Genomic DNA, 15090 nt, shown 5'->3' on the forward strand with positions numbered 1-15090 from the left:
GCCGTAGGTGCGCATTAACCCTTTTTTGCCTTTTGGGGGTGGGGGGCGCTAAAGGTAACTTTCGCCCTTGGCGCCACAAGGTTTAGAACCGGCCCTGCTGCTACCGCCACTGTTCCTGCATGCGCTGCAGGCACATGTGTTCCAAAAAAACTGGTTGTGGCCTTGCAGTGAGGGTGTGGCCTCACACCAAGAGGTGTGGCCATATGATGAGGAGAGGATGATGGAAAGGCAGAGGGTGACAGGAGAGAGTGATGGGGAGACAGTGATGCAGGGGAGATACAGTGGGTGACAGGGAGAGGGTGATGCCAGGGTGAGGGTGACAGGGAGAGGGTGATGCCAGAAGAGAGTGACAGTAGTAGGTGACAGGGAGAGGGTGATGCCAGTGAGCTGGTGAAAGGAAGAGGGTGACAGTGACATGGTGACAGCAGTAGGTGGCAGAGAGAGGGTACCAGCAGTCAGTACCAGCTGTGGGTGACATGGAGAGGGTGACAGCAGTTAATGCCAGCTGTGGGTGACAGTAGAGGGTGACTGGGAAAGGGTGATACTAGGGAGAGCACATTACTGTCCCACTCTGTCAGCAGTATGCATACAGCATACAACATATGCAGTACAGCCTTGGGTACACGATACAGCATGGGTGAGCTTAGCCCATGTCAAAATAAAGTGCCCGCCAATCTCAGCCAGCCGCGTCCAATGCCAATAACAGAGAGAGGAATTACCAAACCTGCTCCCTATGGTGGGGCTGCTCTTCCTCCAGCAGTTCCACTTCTACAGGGCAGCACTCGCGGTCACTGTATAAATATTGATAAAGCGGTTACACCTATAAACTTCTCTGTGTTTCAATTTTATAACTGAAAATTTTTCATACAATTTAAAGGTTGAGAAGTATACAGATGTAACTGCCTTACCATTATTTATACTGTGACCATGAGTGACGCCAGATCACTCTTTCTTTAACCCCTGCATTGGAGGACACCTGGACTGTTTGATGAGTGGCGAGTCTTTGTATATATACAGATGAAGACGCACTCATTTAGTGCGAATCCATCGCATTAGTGCGCTCCCGGCATGACTAGGCGATCCGTCCACCTAGTCATGCTGGGAGTGCACAGAGACTATCCCATTCTAGTGAATGGGGTGTGTGCGCGTCCCCTTATATATTTAGTGGACCCCTCAACCCCACCCCTCATATTTAATAATTCTCCCACCCAATAAATATTTTGTACCCGCTCTCACTCCCACCCTTTATTTCATAAACCTTTTACTCCCACCTCATAAAATATATGCAATGATCCCCCCAGTTTGACAACACTCCCGCTCCCCCCCCCCAGTTTGACGACACCCCCGCTCCCCCCCCCCCCCCAGTTTGACGACACCCCCGCTCCCCCCCCCCCCACTCTGACTGACCTTGGTGCAGGCTTTCCAGCTCCAGAGTCCCGACCCCCGCAGTAGAGTTTCAATCCTCATCGCCTTCTCAGGGGATGAGACGTCATGAAGTCTCATCCCCCAGTGTCGGCTACGCAGCGCTGTCACTGACGCCACCGGAGGAGAGGAGCAGGAAGCCGCTGGTTCATCCTGCAGGTGTCGGGGGTGAGTCTTCTGCTCTCCAGACTCTGCGTCCAGCAGCAGCTCTCTCTCCTCTCTACCGCCGCTTCTGGGAGTGCTGCTGCTGACGGTGGATCCTGCGGCCGAGCAGAATAATCCCTGCACTGCAGCTCCTGACTTAATCCGGAACCGCGATGCCCTACTTTCCCCTCCGTTCGTAGGACTGCTGTTGCTCTGCGTAGCTACCGGTAGGCGGGCTTAGGGGGGTGGGCCTCATATGTAAATAATAATAATTTAAAAAACCCGGAGATCATGGGGGTGGGGGGCACTGCCACTGGCCAATCATAGATAACTCAGTGACAGGGGCGTGACAAAGCGGCACTTCCAGTAGGTGCCGTTTATAGAGATTTTTGTGATGGGCTTTTCCTGCCCGATGATCGGCCCCGCCCCCCACTTCCGTCTGTTTCACATAGTAGTTGGAGGCACCGAGAGCGGTGCCTCTGAAACAGAAACAAAACTTTTTTTTATACAGTAGAAATTATTAAAATAATATGAAGGCTACAGCTGATACTTATGACACAGAACATGTGTCATAAGTATCTTTTTTATATTATTTTAGTCAAATGACAGGGGAGGCACTGCCTCCCCTGACTGCACGTCCCTGGGTGTAGCTTATAGGGGGGTATAGGTATGTAGTGTAGTAATGTATTGCAATATATAGGGGCATGTAGTGAACTGATGTAGTGTAGCATATAAGGGGAAGTAGTGTAGTGATGTAGTGTAGCATATAGGGTATGTAGTGCAGTGCATAGGGGCATGTAGTGTAGTGATATAGTTCAGCGTGTAGAGGATGTAGTACAGTGATGTAGTGCAGTGGATAGGGGAATGTAGTGCAATGATGAAGTGTTATGATACAGTGCCATGTATGGGGACACACAGAGGAGCATGTAGCTGAACACGCTGGCGGGGCATGTGACGCATAGGGCATTTGAGGCACATAAGGGAATATTGTTTAGTAGTATCCCCTTTTTCAAATTTTTTGATAATCTGATTATTTTAGTCTGATAGGGTTTTTTTGGGGGTTTTTTTTGGGGGGGAGCCAAATTACTTCCTTACCCTGGGTGATAAAACTCCTAATTTCGGCCCTGCCCTTAGCTCCTTAAACAGTAAGCTGTTGTGATGTTGTTCTCTCCCTAAACGATCCTCTCCAGTGCGCTCCCACTCACAGTCAGCGACTCTTCTGTTCTCCTCTCACTAAGTGCTATTGACAGTGTCCTGCAGAATGTGACCTCCAGCAGCGACTCGATTCCTTCTGAGAGGAATGCTGAGGATTGAGAGCGCGCGGGCTGGAGAACACAGGGAGCTCGGGCCGACGGAAGGAGGGCGCGGTGCGAGTCACATCACGAGGCAGAGCCCAGACGGAAGATGTTTCAAAGTGAGTCCCCCCTGTGCAGCCGCTGGTATATGCAGCCAGTGCCAGCGCATCATCCTGACTGGGCGGCAGGTGCAGCGGGGCCAAGCACAGTGATAGGTAAGAGCAGCAGGCGGCGATCATCACTGTGCGTGATGTGTGGGGGGTGCTGGATACTAGGGGGTGCCTAGGCGCACCAGGCACCCCCCGTGCACACGCCTATGGTGCTATTGCAAGTTGATTTCGGCCCAATATGGCCTGTCTGAACCTATTTTTATTATACTGTTTGTTTATACTATTTTTCCCCATTATAGCGCTATGGACAGTTGATGGCACATATAAAAAGATAACTACTATATAATTGGTCTAATTTTGTCTAGGCCAGGGGTGGGCAATAAATGTCCCTCCAGCTTCTTTAGAACTACACATTTCAGCATGCCATGACACAATTTGCTGTTTGACCATGATAAAACTGTTGCACGGCATGCTGGGGGTCTGCTTATTGTTCACCCCTGGTCCAGGCCAAGAGTCCTTCCACCTCCTCTCATGGCTCTCACTGGCTGCATGCCAGGACACAGCCTCCTACCACCTCCGCACACTGCTCTCACTGACTGCCTGACAGGGCACAGGCTTCCGCTTCCTCCCCTAATGGCCTCAGAGCCGGCCTTAGGCATAGGCAAACTAGGCAAATGCCTAGGGCATTTGGTATGCTTAGGGGCACCAGCAGCTTCTGCTGATTAAAATGATATGCGGCATGCCTATATTCTGTGTGTGACTGCGGCTGTATCTGCATATAAAATGCTACGTTGCAGTGTATTCCTGGAAATTACTGTAATGTAGCATTTTGTATGTAGATACAGCCACAGTCGCACACAGAATATAGGCATGCTGCATATCATTTTAATCAGCAGAAGCTGCTTGTGCATCCTAGCTACATAGTAATGCAAATAAGATGCATTTTCATAAACAAAAGGCGCCCGACGTTAGCAGAGCTGCCAGCTGACTCATGCCAGGCATCTCCTGCAGAACTGGCCAAAATCTTGCCTAGGGCATCATATTGGTTAGGGCCGGCTCTGAATGGCCTGGTCACACATCTGATAACTCAAGTCACACCCAACAGGCTGGTAGGTCAGACTTAAGTCTCCTTGCGTTGAGTAAAGCCTCTGGAATTTCTCTGCAATAGCTGTTGGTGCCACAGAGATGATGTCGGGTCAGACCATAGGGGGAATACAGTGACAACATATTGATGCCATCTGTAGCCAAATTCTACATCAGTATATTGGCTAGATCCATACTTGGTCATCCTACACTTAGGGCCTAATTTGGAGATATATGCAAACCCGATGGTTTGCATACATATCCGATGGTGGGGCATCTGTGTATGCGCAGGATCCGTTCTGCTCATGTGAAGAATGGGCGCTGTGTCAATGCACACAGAGCTCCCTGAGCCGCAGCTTGATTGAAAAGCTGCTGTTGTTTGGAGATGGGAAGTGGGCAGAGCATGTTGCCCCCATTTTCTGGAAGCGCCAAGGCATGTGTCTACATCACCCAACGCAGACTTCCTGGCCTAGTTTACATACATGCTGGGTTATTTTGTTTCTGTGCAGGGTAAATACTGGCTGCTTTATTTTTACATTGCAATTTAGATTTCTGTCTGAACAAACCCCACCCAAAACAAACTCTCTGCACATGTTATATCTGCTCCCCCCCCCCTGCAGTGCACATGGTTTTGTCCATTAGCAAACAAATTTGCTGCTGCGATCAGATCTGAATTAGGCCCATAGTTGTGCAAGCCTACTCAGAAATTATCAGCAGATCTGCTTTAATGAGGCTACAAAAGTTCTGAATACAGAGTCATAAGGGGGAAATTTAATTCCAGATGAAGATTGTGAATTGCCGCAGCGTTTAAATGCCGACAATGTTGACAAGGGCACCACATCTGACACACTTCGTCCGCCCGGCAAAATCCTGAATTTGCTTAAAAGTGCTCGCTGCCCTATGGAGTAACAAACATTTTTGTGCCAGATCAAGCTTCCGTAAACTGTGGCTGCTGCCCAACTGATTCGGACCTGTCAAATCATTTGACCGTAATTGATTTCCCCCCAAAGTTTGAACACCATATTTCAGAGCAAATGTAGAGATGAATATACACATACCAGTGTGTAGAACATCTTGCTCAAGTTTGCGCATATACAGTATAGTGCAAACAAATACAATAATGCAATATAATCTACAATATAATCAGTGTAGGCTGTAAGTAATCTTGGGTAACTTTTGATCTTGATTACTTTCTTCATTTGATAATGCATTTTTTAATTAATACTGTATAGCTATAATATAGTATAGGACTAGTAGCTATAATTAAATAATATTTTATTTATTCATTATACATAGAACATTAATACATTTTTAGGTTTAAATAATAGTGTTTATATCATTTATTTTTAAATAGATCTCCGCTTATACGTTCGTCTTTCTTTTCCATTTAATCAAATTACACTTCACCTGATTTCACAGGTTTAAATGAATGATCAAGAGCACGCAAATTCCTTTTCCAAGACTTGTCATTTGTGACCATATACACACGTCATTGGTCATTGTACACAGTGCTTATTCCTAACTTCTTGCAGTTCATAGGAATGCAGGATCCACCTATTGAAAATCTACTGACCTAAAAAGGTCTCTTCCTCACATTTCCTAGTGACACTGACAACTAACACAAATGAAGTGCATGCATGCAGCAAGCTTTATACACAAAATAAGCATAGACCACATGTAATCTAGCCTGTACCACACACTTGTCCATTAGGCAATGTCAAATGAAACTCCAAAGTGCACATACTGACATCACATTTTATATGACAATGCTAATCCCCATATTCCACAGACAGGCATTTTACCTTTCAAAACTGTGGTAGACTTGATGTCGACGCTGAAAGTTGCATATTTAGAAGGGAAGATGTTTTCTTCATCTGGGCAAACAAAAACAGTTCCTGTTCCAGTGTATTTCTGCTTGATAGTCCAGGTGACAGTGTTACACTATAATCCACTTTGAGCAGCCATATATGTCCCGATAAATGCCTTTCTGATGCATGAAAAAACTAGTTATTAGCCATTAAAACACCAAAAAGATGTAATTCTGCCAGGCTGTCCTTTTTTACTGATACCGGTCTCAAATGTTTCCTGTGTACCACAGGAAGATATGCAAGCTTAAATCCATGACACACATGTTAAGCCAATAATGGTAGGCGTGTCAGCCAATAAATAAGCAGGAAGTAATCTGTATAACCTGCAAGGAGTGGTAGGTGAGTTAAAGTAAAATGCAGGGGAATGTTTCCATCCTGAGGCATACAAGTTTAGCTCCAACAAAACAGCTACATCTGCAGTCAGTTTTAAGAAGGAATTAAAGTAACAATTACTAAAGACTAAAATGTGTTTCTGTGTTTTTGACTGTCCGTAAACACAAAATTAATTTGCATATTTTCAGAAATGTGCGATGACCGCCTGTGTTTTGGTTTCGATTCCCTCTCCTAGGCTCCAGGTTACAGTAAATAATCAAATGCAACATACTGTAAACTCCCCACAAAAAAAACAGTGTAAGCATATAGAAAATCAAATATAAATGTCAGTTTCCCTTTTTGTGATATAGAAGACGTCACATACTATAATGCCTCAAAACTCAATTTTAAATTTTTTACTTAGGAACCAAAAAGTATGTGGGCACATAAAGTGTGTCTTGGCCACTATAGGGTCCGTGAAGAATAGCTGCGTGCCGTTCTCCACTACTCAGTTTGGCTGGGTACAGCAAGGCGAAACGTATATTCTTATGGGCCCTACACACTGGGCGATATTACTGAAAGATATGAACAGTCTCGTTCATTAATGAACAAGATACCGTTCATATCTTTCAGTGTGGAGGCAGCGCCCCGTGCTCATTCATCGTTGGTGCCCCGTCGCTTGTGCATGCAGGCCAATATGGACGATGTCGTCCATATTCGCATGCACTGCTATGGAGCCGGGTGATGGGGGGAGTGAAGAAACTTCAGTCCCCCATCACCTACCCCCTGCCACTGGGTCGCTGTCTGCCGTATCAGCGGTCGGGCAGCTCGGCGGCGGGTCGTGCAGTGTGTAGGGCCCATTACTGTGCAAAAAGGAACAAAGTTCTGAAAATTCCTTGAGTTTCTGAGTGACCATAGCTGAGAAGTCCTGAAAGATTAGTATTTTATTTCCTTGAACCATCAGCTCTCTAGCCCTACGGAAGGAAAATATAGAAAGGATTAATATTTAAATTCACATTCTAGTTCTAAGGCGTCGAGTATATCAGTAGAATTCTGATTAACTATGATATTATCTTGATAAAACATGAGAAATTAGCAATTGTAACATATATATATATATATATATATACATACATACATACATACATACATACATACATACATACATAGAAATATGTATAAAGAAAAAATTGAATATACTGGTCTTATTCATTGATTTTATTGATTGCATTGTTATTTTATGTATGTTATATATTTCTTGTGTGATATACGTGATTGGGTTATCAATTACAGAAGCTGCGGGATTAATAAATATCCATTTTCTATATACAGTATACTGAATACAAGTGCTTTCATTTTAATTTGTCTTTTCTTATTAGAAGAATTAGTGTTTGGGAGGCATGGTCTTATCAATAAATGTATTCATACCGCTCTGAGATAGATGTTTAGGATTTATATACAATTGCAGTCACCAATATATAAATATAATATTAGGTGTAGTTTAATGCCTAGACAGAGTATATAGTAAATAGTTTCAAATCATATAAGCATATATACAACCCCAGAAGTAGTAGCTTTGCAAAACATGTAAACTACATCTTTCTTGCTAATAAAAGAAACCGAAAGCAGAAACATGGTGAGTTTTACCGCACAGGATCACTCCTAGCCCTATTAACCCTCTAAGGTGAGTAGGAATGCTTAGAAAGGAGATAGAAATACAAATGAATAACCAAATTCCTTTCATTTGATGGCTGATGTTACGTCAGCAAAATCAATAATACAGCGATTGGTGGTGCTCTCCAGAGTCAGAAAAAAAAAGTATTTTTGTGTGAGGAAAAAAGAAGACTCTATACTGGGGTCACTCTTAATTATAATAGGAAAAGAATCCAGAACGTTATCAATGTTGATCAGTCTAAAATCTACTACTTATTAGATATGCATTAAAATAAAAGGAACAACACAGACACACATATAAATAAAAAAAAGGGGGAAACTATGTTCCTGGACAGCGAATAAATGCCGTATAGGTTTCAATAATTTATTGATTAAACCTGTGCAGGTACATTATAATTAATGCATGGATTTTATGGACCAAAATTTTATTCGGACTGTAATGAGTCCTAATTCTTACATTAATTGTATGCAGGGCCGGATTAACAATGGGGCGGATGGAGCTGCAGCTCCAGGCCCCCCATTGTAAATAGGCCCACAAGATCCAATGCAGTGCAGCCTGTGTTGACAGGGAAAAAAAATTCCTGTCACCACCAGCAGCTCACCTTACCCACCTCCCAACTGCCAAAGGTACCACCAGCCGACATGCCGAACACCCTGGCCTGTCTGTTACTCTGCTGCCACGGCCCCCATTTGAACCCCGCCCCCGGACCCCCCAAAGCTCCGCCCCCAGACCAGTCAGAACCATTGTCTCCTAACCAGACTAAGCTCCGTCCACGAACTCATCTAAGCCCTGCCCCTGGACCAGCCGAAGCTCCACCTCCAAACAGTCCAATGTTTCATCTAATTGAAGCTCTGACCCTGGACCAGCTTGAAGCTCCACCCCCTGACCCACCAAAGCTCCGCCCCCAGGCCCTGACCAGTTTAAAGCTTCATCTTTATACCAACCGTATCTCTGCTGTCTGGCCTGTCTGAATGAAGTTGCTGCTTCTGATGCTAAATGAAAAGGGGAAAGACCTACCCTGGTGAGTAGGCTGGATCGTGGATTTCTGTGAAGAGAGCTGGGTCGTGGATTTCACAGCGGAGCAGACGTGCACCTGTACGGGTGCAGCGCACACCAGGCCTGGAGGTCACCCTCTCCCCATATTTCAGTAAGTGGTCTCTGTCAGTAAGTGTGTGTGTGTGTGTGTGTGTGTGTGTGTGTGTGTGTGTGTGTGTGTGTGTGTGTGTGTGTGTGTGAAAGTAATGTCTGTCAGTAATTGGTGTGTGTCAGTATGGGGTTTCTATCAGTAAGTGTGTTTGTGTCAATAAGTATATGTGTGTCAATGTTTTTGTCAGTAAGGGGTATCTGTGTCGGTAAGGGGTGTCTGTCAGTAATGGGAGTCCGTGTCAGTAAGTTTTATCTGTGTTGGTAAGTGGTGTTTGTCAGTAAGTATGTATGTGTGTCAATAAGTGGTATCTGTGTAAGTAAGGGGTATTTATCAGTAAGAGCATAGGCGTGCGCACGGGGGGTGCCTGGTGCGCACAGGCACCCCCTAATGTCCGGCACTCCCCACACTCCAGGCTTGCTCAACATTTTGATTGCTGAACATGCGATTGGACCCCAGCCTGCAGAACAATCCTGTGCCTTCCGCTGCACTTGCTTTGCCAGCCGCCCGGCCCGCCGATAATAAATGCTGAGTGGCCGGCGACCTCACAGGGGGACTGATGTTACACAGCGCACGCACGCCCATGCTCTCCACCAGCCCAACCAACCGCCGGTGCTCTCACGCAGCCCGCCTGACTGCCAGTGCTCTCCTCAAGGCCGCCCGTGCTCTCCTACAGCTCTCCCTCTCCCTTCCGCTCTCTCTTTCCCTTCCTCTCCTCCAGCTCTGCCAACCGCCTGCACTCTCCTCCAACCTGCCCCTGCTCTCCTCCAGCCCACCTGAACCCCACCCATCCGCGGCCTCCACCCACCCCCGTGCTCTCCAAACACCCACCCGCTCTCTCCAGCCCACCCTCCCGCCCGTTCTCTCCTCCAGCCCGCATGCCCGCCCATGTTCTCCTCCAGCCCACCTGTGCTTTCAGTCCATGCCACAGGGAGTATTCATCTCAAAGTGACGCAGAGCCGCCGGACAACACATTCTGTTGATATGGCTCAACAGAGTCTCTGTCCCTGAGACAGACAGTAAGTTACTATTCCTGATATTATTTGGTCAATTCTGCTTTAGCCCCATTGTCTGCAGAACATAAGAAAGCCCCACTGGGAGACGCTGGAGCTTAATTGAAATAATTATTTTAATCACTATTACCCTGCTGATCAGTACTGTATTAGTAGTCCCTGGAGGCCAGGTTCCTGGGTTAATCATGGGTGCGCATAAACCTCCTCCCAGCTCCTCCTCTAACTGTGCTATGTGACATGATGCCATGCCCCCGCACTGGCCCACGCTCTCGCTCCTCATTTTCCGCGCCAATGCATCTGTGGAAGAGCAGCATACCAGAGGAGGACAAATTCAATCAAATTCATTGACTTAATGAATCAGCCAGCAGTTCAGCAGTACGGTCTGTAACTGTGAGTGGTTTTATGTGAATTTCACCTCATACTGTGTGGCATAATGTGAATTTCGGCTCACACTGTGTGGCATAATGGGCGAGATGTACTAATGTACATCGCCGCCCATCGCCGCTCTGCGTAACGATGCTGATCGCATATGTACTAACATATGCGATCAGCATTGCGGAGGACAGCTCTTCCGATAAGAGCTGTCCTCCGCGATGCACAGCGGCAGCCTGACTTCCGGGATTCGGCCCCAGGAGTCAGTCTGCGCATGCGCGGGGTGACGGGGGCGGCCGCAGGGCATGCTGGGAGGGATCCGATCGGATCCCTCACACAGCGCCGCGGAGAGAAGCCCATAGGCTTCTATGGACATACGCCAGCCGTACCCCGCCGCGGCGCTGTCCTGCCGGCCGGGCGTTAGTACATCAGGAAAATGCGGTAAACAGGGAGTTTACCGCATTTTCCGCTTAGTACATTCCGCCCAATGTGTATGTTGACTCTGTGAATAAGAAGCACTACTGTCAGTAGCTGGTGAGCATGAGATCATGTGTGACAAATGCTGGTGTCCTGCAGAAGAGGGGTTTGATGTGCAAGTATGGTTCTGAAGGCACATGTGTAAATTTTAAACTTGTGTAAAATTTCCCCATTACTTTTCAGAGTGGCCCACTCAAAATCAGTGTGTAGGTGCTGGGGGTGTGTGCAAGGGGTGGTGTGTGTGTGTGTGTGTGTGTGTGTGTGTGTGTGTGTGTGTGTGTGTGTGTGTGTGTGTGGAGTATGCATATGGATCTAGGTCCACCACACTCTAGTTCCGCCACTGGGTCAGAGATAGGTTGGGGAAGTGTAAGCAGTGATAGGGTGAAGCGGCAGCTCGGACTCAGGGTTATGCAGTACTGGCGGGTAGTCTCACCATTATATTTCATTTTATTTCTCTTGGGTGTATTATATCTACTAGGAACTAGGGAGAAATTAGATTAAGCCATGTCATTTTACTGAGAGAATGTAAAATAGTGTTAGACATGTCCCTGGGCGGTGCTAGCCATGCCCAAAAGGCGGTGCACCCCCTAATAAAATTAGCTACGCACGCCTATGAGTAAGAGTTGCGTGTGTTAGTAATACCCCTTTTCCACTAGCTCAAAAAACACGGGTAAGTGGGTCAGTGTCAGTGTGTATCAGTTAGTGGAATATGTGATAGTAAGGATCTGTCAATAAGTATTTGTGTCAGTTAGTAGAATGGGGAAGAGATGGGGTTTTTACTGCATTTTCAAATCTACTAACCCCCGACCGCCCACTTTTCAATGTGGAGTGTATCACCAGCTTTTACGGCAATACCCTAAACCTATGGGTTTCTAACCACATTTCTCTGCCGCTCATGCCATCCCCTCCATACCTGACTACAGGCAGCCTCCCTGTCGCAGTCCCGGATATGTTCGACATATGCAATTAGCATCGCTGTAATAGCCGGCGATGGCCCGCGATTAGCATCAGTAAATCCCGCCCTGTGTGTCAGTAAGTGGTATCTGTCAGTGGAGGGTGTCCATGTCAGAAATACTGGGTACACACTGGACAATTTATTGGTCGTTCAGTTAAACGGCCAATATATAATTTACTAATCAGCGCGTGCATACCAACAATATTAGAGATGAGCGCCGGAAATTTTTCGGGTTTTGTGTTTGGGTTCGGTTCCGCGGCCGTGTTTTGGGTTCGACCGCGTTTTGGCAAAACCTCACCGAATTTTTTTTGTCGGATTCGGGTGTGTTTTGGATTCGGGTGTTTTTTTCCAAAAAACCTAAAAAACAGCTTAAATCATAGAATTTGGCGGTCATTTTGATCCCAAAGTATTATTAACCTCAAAAACCATAATTTCCACTCATTTTCAGTCTATTCTGAATACCTCACACCTCACAATATTATTTTTAGTCCTAAAATTTGCACCGAGGTCGCTGTGTGAGTAAGATAAGCGACCCTAGTGGCCGACACAAACACCGGGCCCATCTAGGAGTGGCACTGCAGTGTCACGCAGGATGGCCCTTCCAAAAAACCCTCCCCAAACAGCACATGACGCAAAGAAAAAAAGAGGCGCAATGAGGCAGCTGTGTGAGTAAGATTAGCGACCCTAGTGGCCGACACAAACACCGGGCCCATCTAGGAGTGGCACTGCAGTGTCACGCAGGATGTCCCTTCCAAAAAACCCTCCCCAAACAGCACATGACGCAAAGAAAAAGAAAAGAAAAAAGAGGTGCAAGATGGAATTGTCCTTGGGCCCTCCCACCCACCCTTATGTTGTATAAACAAAACAGGACATGCACACTTTAACCAACCCATCATTTCAGTGACAGGGTCTGCCACACGACTGTGACTGATATGACGGGTTGGTTTGGACCCCCCCCAAAAAAGAAGCAATTAATCTCTCCTTGCACAAACTGGCTCTACAGAGGCAAGATGTCCACCTCATCATCACCCTCCGATATATCACCGTGTACATCCCCCTCCTCACAGATTATCAATTCGTCCCCACTGGAATCCACCATCTCAGCTCCCTGTGTACTTTGTGGAGGCAATTGCTGCTGGTCAATGTCTCCGCGGAGGAATTGATTATAATTCATTTTAATGAACATCATCTTCTCCACATTTTCTGGATGTAACCTCGTACGCCGATTGCTGACAAGGTGAGCGGCGGCACTAAACACTCTTTCGGAGTACACACTTGTGGGAGGGCAACTTAGGTAGAATAAAGCCAGTTTGTGCAAGGGCCTCCAAATTGCCTCTTTTTCCTGCCAGTATAAGTACGGACTGTGTGACGTGCCTACTTGGATGCGGTCACTCATATAATCCTCCACCATTCTATCAATGTTGAGAGAATCATATGCAGTGACAGTAGACGACATGTCCGTAATCGTTGTCAGGTCCTTCAGTCCGGACCAGATGTCAGCATCAGCAGTCGCTCCAGACTGCCCTGCATCACCGCCAGCGGGTGGGCTCGGAATTCTGAGCCTTTTCCTCGCACCCCCAGTTGCGGGAGAATGTGAAGGAGGAGATGTTGACAGGTCGCGTTCCGCTTGACTTGACAATTTTGTCACCAGCAGGTCTTTCAACCCCAGCAGACTTGTATCTGCCGGAAAGAGAGATCCAAGGTAGGCTTTAAATCTAGGATCGAGCACGGTGGCCAAAATGTAGTGCTCTGATTTCAACAGATTGACCACCCGTGAATCCTTGTTAAGCGAATTAAGGGCTCCATCCACAAGTCCCACATGCCTAGCGGAATCGCTCCGTGTTAGCTCCTCCTTCAATGTCTCCAGCTTCTTCTGCAAAAGCCTGATGAGGGGAATGACCTGACTCAGGCTGGCAGTGTCTGAACTGACTTCACGTGTGGCAAGTTCAAAGGGCATCAGAACCTTGCACAACGTTGAAATCATTCTCCACTGCGCTTGAGACAGGTGCATTCCACCTACTATATCGTGCTCAATTGTATAGGCTTGAATGGCCTTTTGCTGCTCCTCCAACCTCTGAAGCATATAGAGGGTTGAATTCCACCTCGTTACCACTTCTTGCTTCAGATGATGGCAGGGCAGGTTCAGTAGTTTTTGGTGGTGCTCCAGTCTTCTGTACGTGGTGCCTGTACGCCGAAAGTGTCCCGCAATTCTTCTGGCCACCGACAGCATCTCTTGCACGCCCCTGTCGTTTTTTAAAAAATTCTGCACCACCAAATTCAAGGTATGTGCAAAACATGGGACGTGCTGGAATTTGCCCATATTTAATGCACACACAATATTGCTGGCGTTGTCCGATGCCACAAATCCACAGGAGAGTCCAATTGGGGTAAGCCATTCCGCGATGATCTTCCTCAGTTGCCGTAAGAGGTTTTCAGCTGTGTGCGTATTCTGGAAAGCGGTGATACAAAGCGTAGCCTGCCTAGGAAAGAGTTGGCGTTTGCGAGATGCTGCTACTGGTGCCGCCGCTGCTGTTCTTGCGGTGGGAGTCCATACATCTACCCAGTGGGCTGTCACAGTCATATAGTCCTGACCCTGCCCTGCTCCACTTGTCCACATGTCCGTGGTTAAGTGGACATTGGGTACAACTGCATTTTTTAGGACACTGGTGAGTCTTTTTCTGACGTCCGTGTACATTCTCGGTATCGCCTGCCTAGAGAAGTGGAACCTAGATGGTATTTGGTAACGGGGGCACACTGCCTCAATAAATTGTCTAGTTCCCTGTGAACTAACGGCGGATACCGGACGCACGTCTAACACCAACATAGTTGTCAAGGCCTCAGTTATCCGCTTTGCAGCAGGATGACTGCTGTGATATTTCATCTTCCTCGCAAAGGACTGTTGAACAGTCAATTGCTTACTGGAAGTAGTACAAGTGGGCTTACGACTTCCCCTCTGGGATGACCATCGACTCCCAGCAGCAACAACAGCAGCGCCAGCAGCAGTAGGCGTTACACGCAAGGATGCATCGGAGGAATCCCAGGCAGGAGAGGACTCGTCAGAATTGCCAGTGACATTGCCTGCAGGACTATTGGCATTCCTGGGGAAAGAGGAAATTGACACTGAGGGAGTTGGTGGGGTGGTTTGCGTGAGCTTGGTTACAAGAGGAAGGGATTTACTGGTCAGTGGACTGCTTCCGCTGTCACCCAAAGTTTTTGAACT

At 47.0% G+C, this 15090-nt stretch overlaps 1 protein-coding gene across 3 annotated transcripts in view; it reads right to left on the reverse strand.

Annotated features, from left to right (window-relative positions):
* Nucleotides 1–6192, reverse strand: part of LOC135028194 (merlin-like) — a 179273-nt gene extending 173081 nt beyond the window's left edge. Inside the window, exon 1 of one of the 3 annotated variants that reach the window (XM_063953761.1) lies at nucleotides 5857–6192. The gene's annotated coding sequence lies outside the window, so the exon portion shown is untranslated. Of the gene's footprint in view, nucleotides 1–1407; nucleotides 1958–5856 lie in introns of those variants that run through there. The other 2 variants (XM_063953760.1, XM_063953762.1) reach the window with 2 other exon arrangements.
* Nucleotides 6193–15090: the final 8898 nt, after the last annotated feature.

Source organism: Pseudophryne corroboree, chromosome 2 (assembly GCF_028390025.1).
Source record: "Pseudophryne corroboree isolate aPseCor3 chromosome 2, aPseCor3.hap2, whole genome shotgun sequence".
NCBI lineage: Eukaryota > Metazoa > Chordata > Amphibia > Anura > Myobatrachidae > Pseudophryne > Pseudophryne corroboree.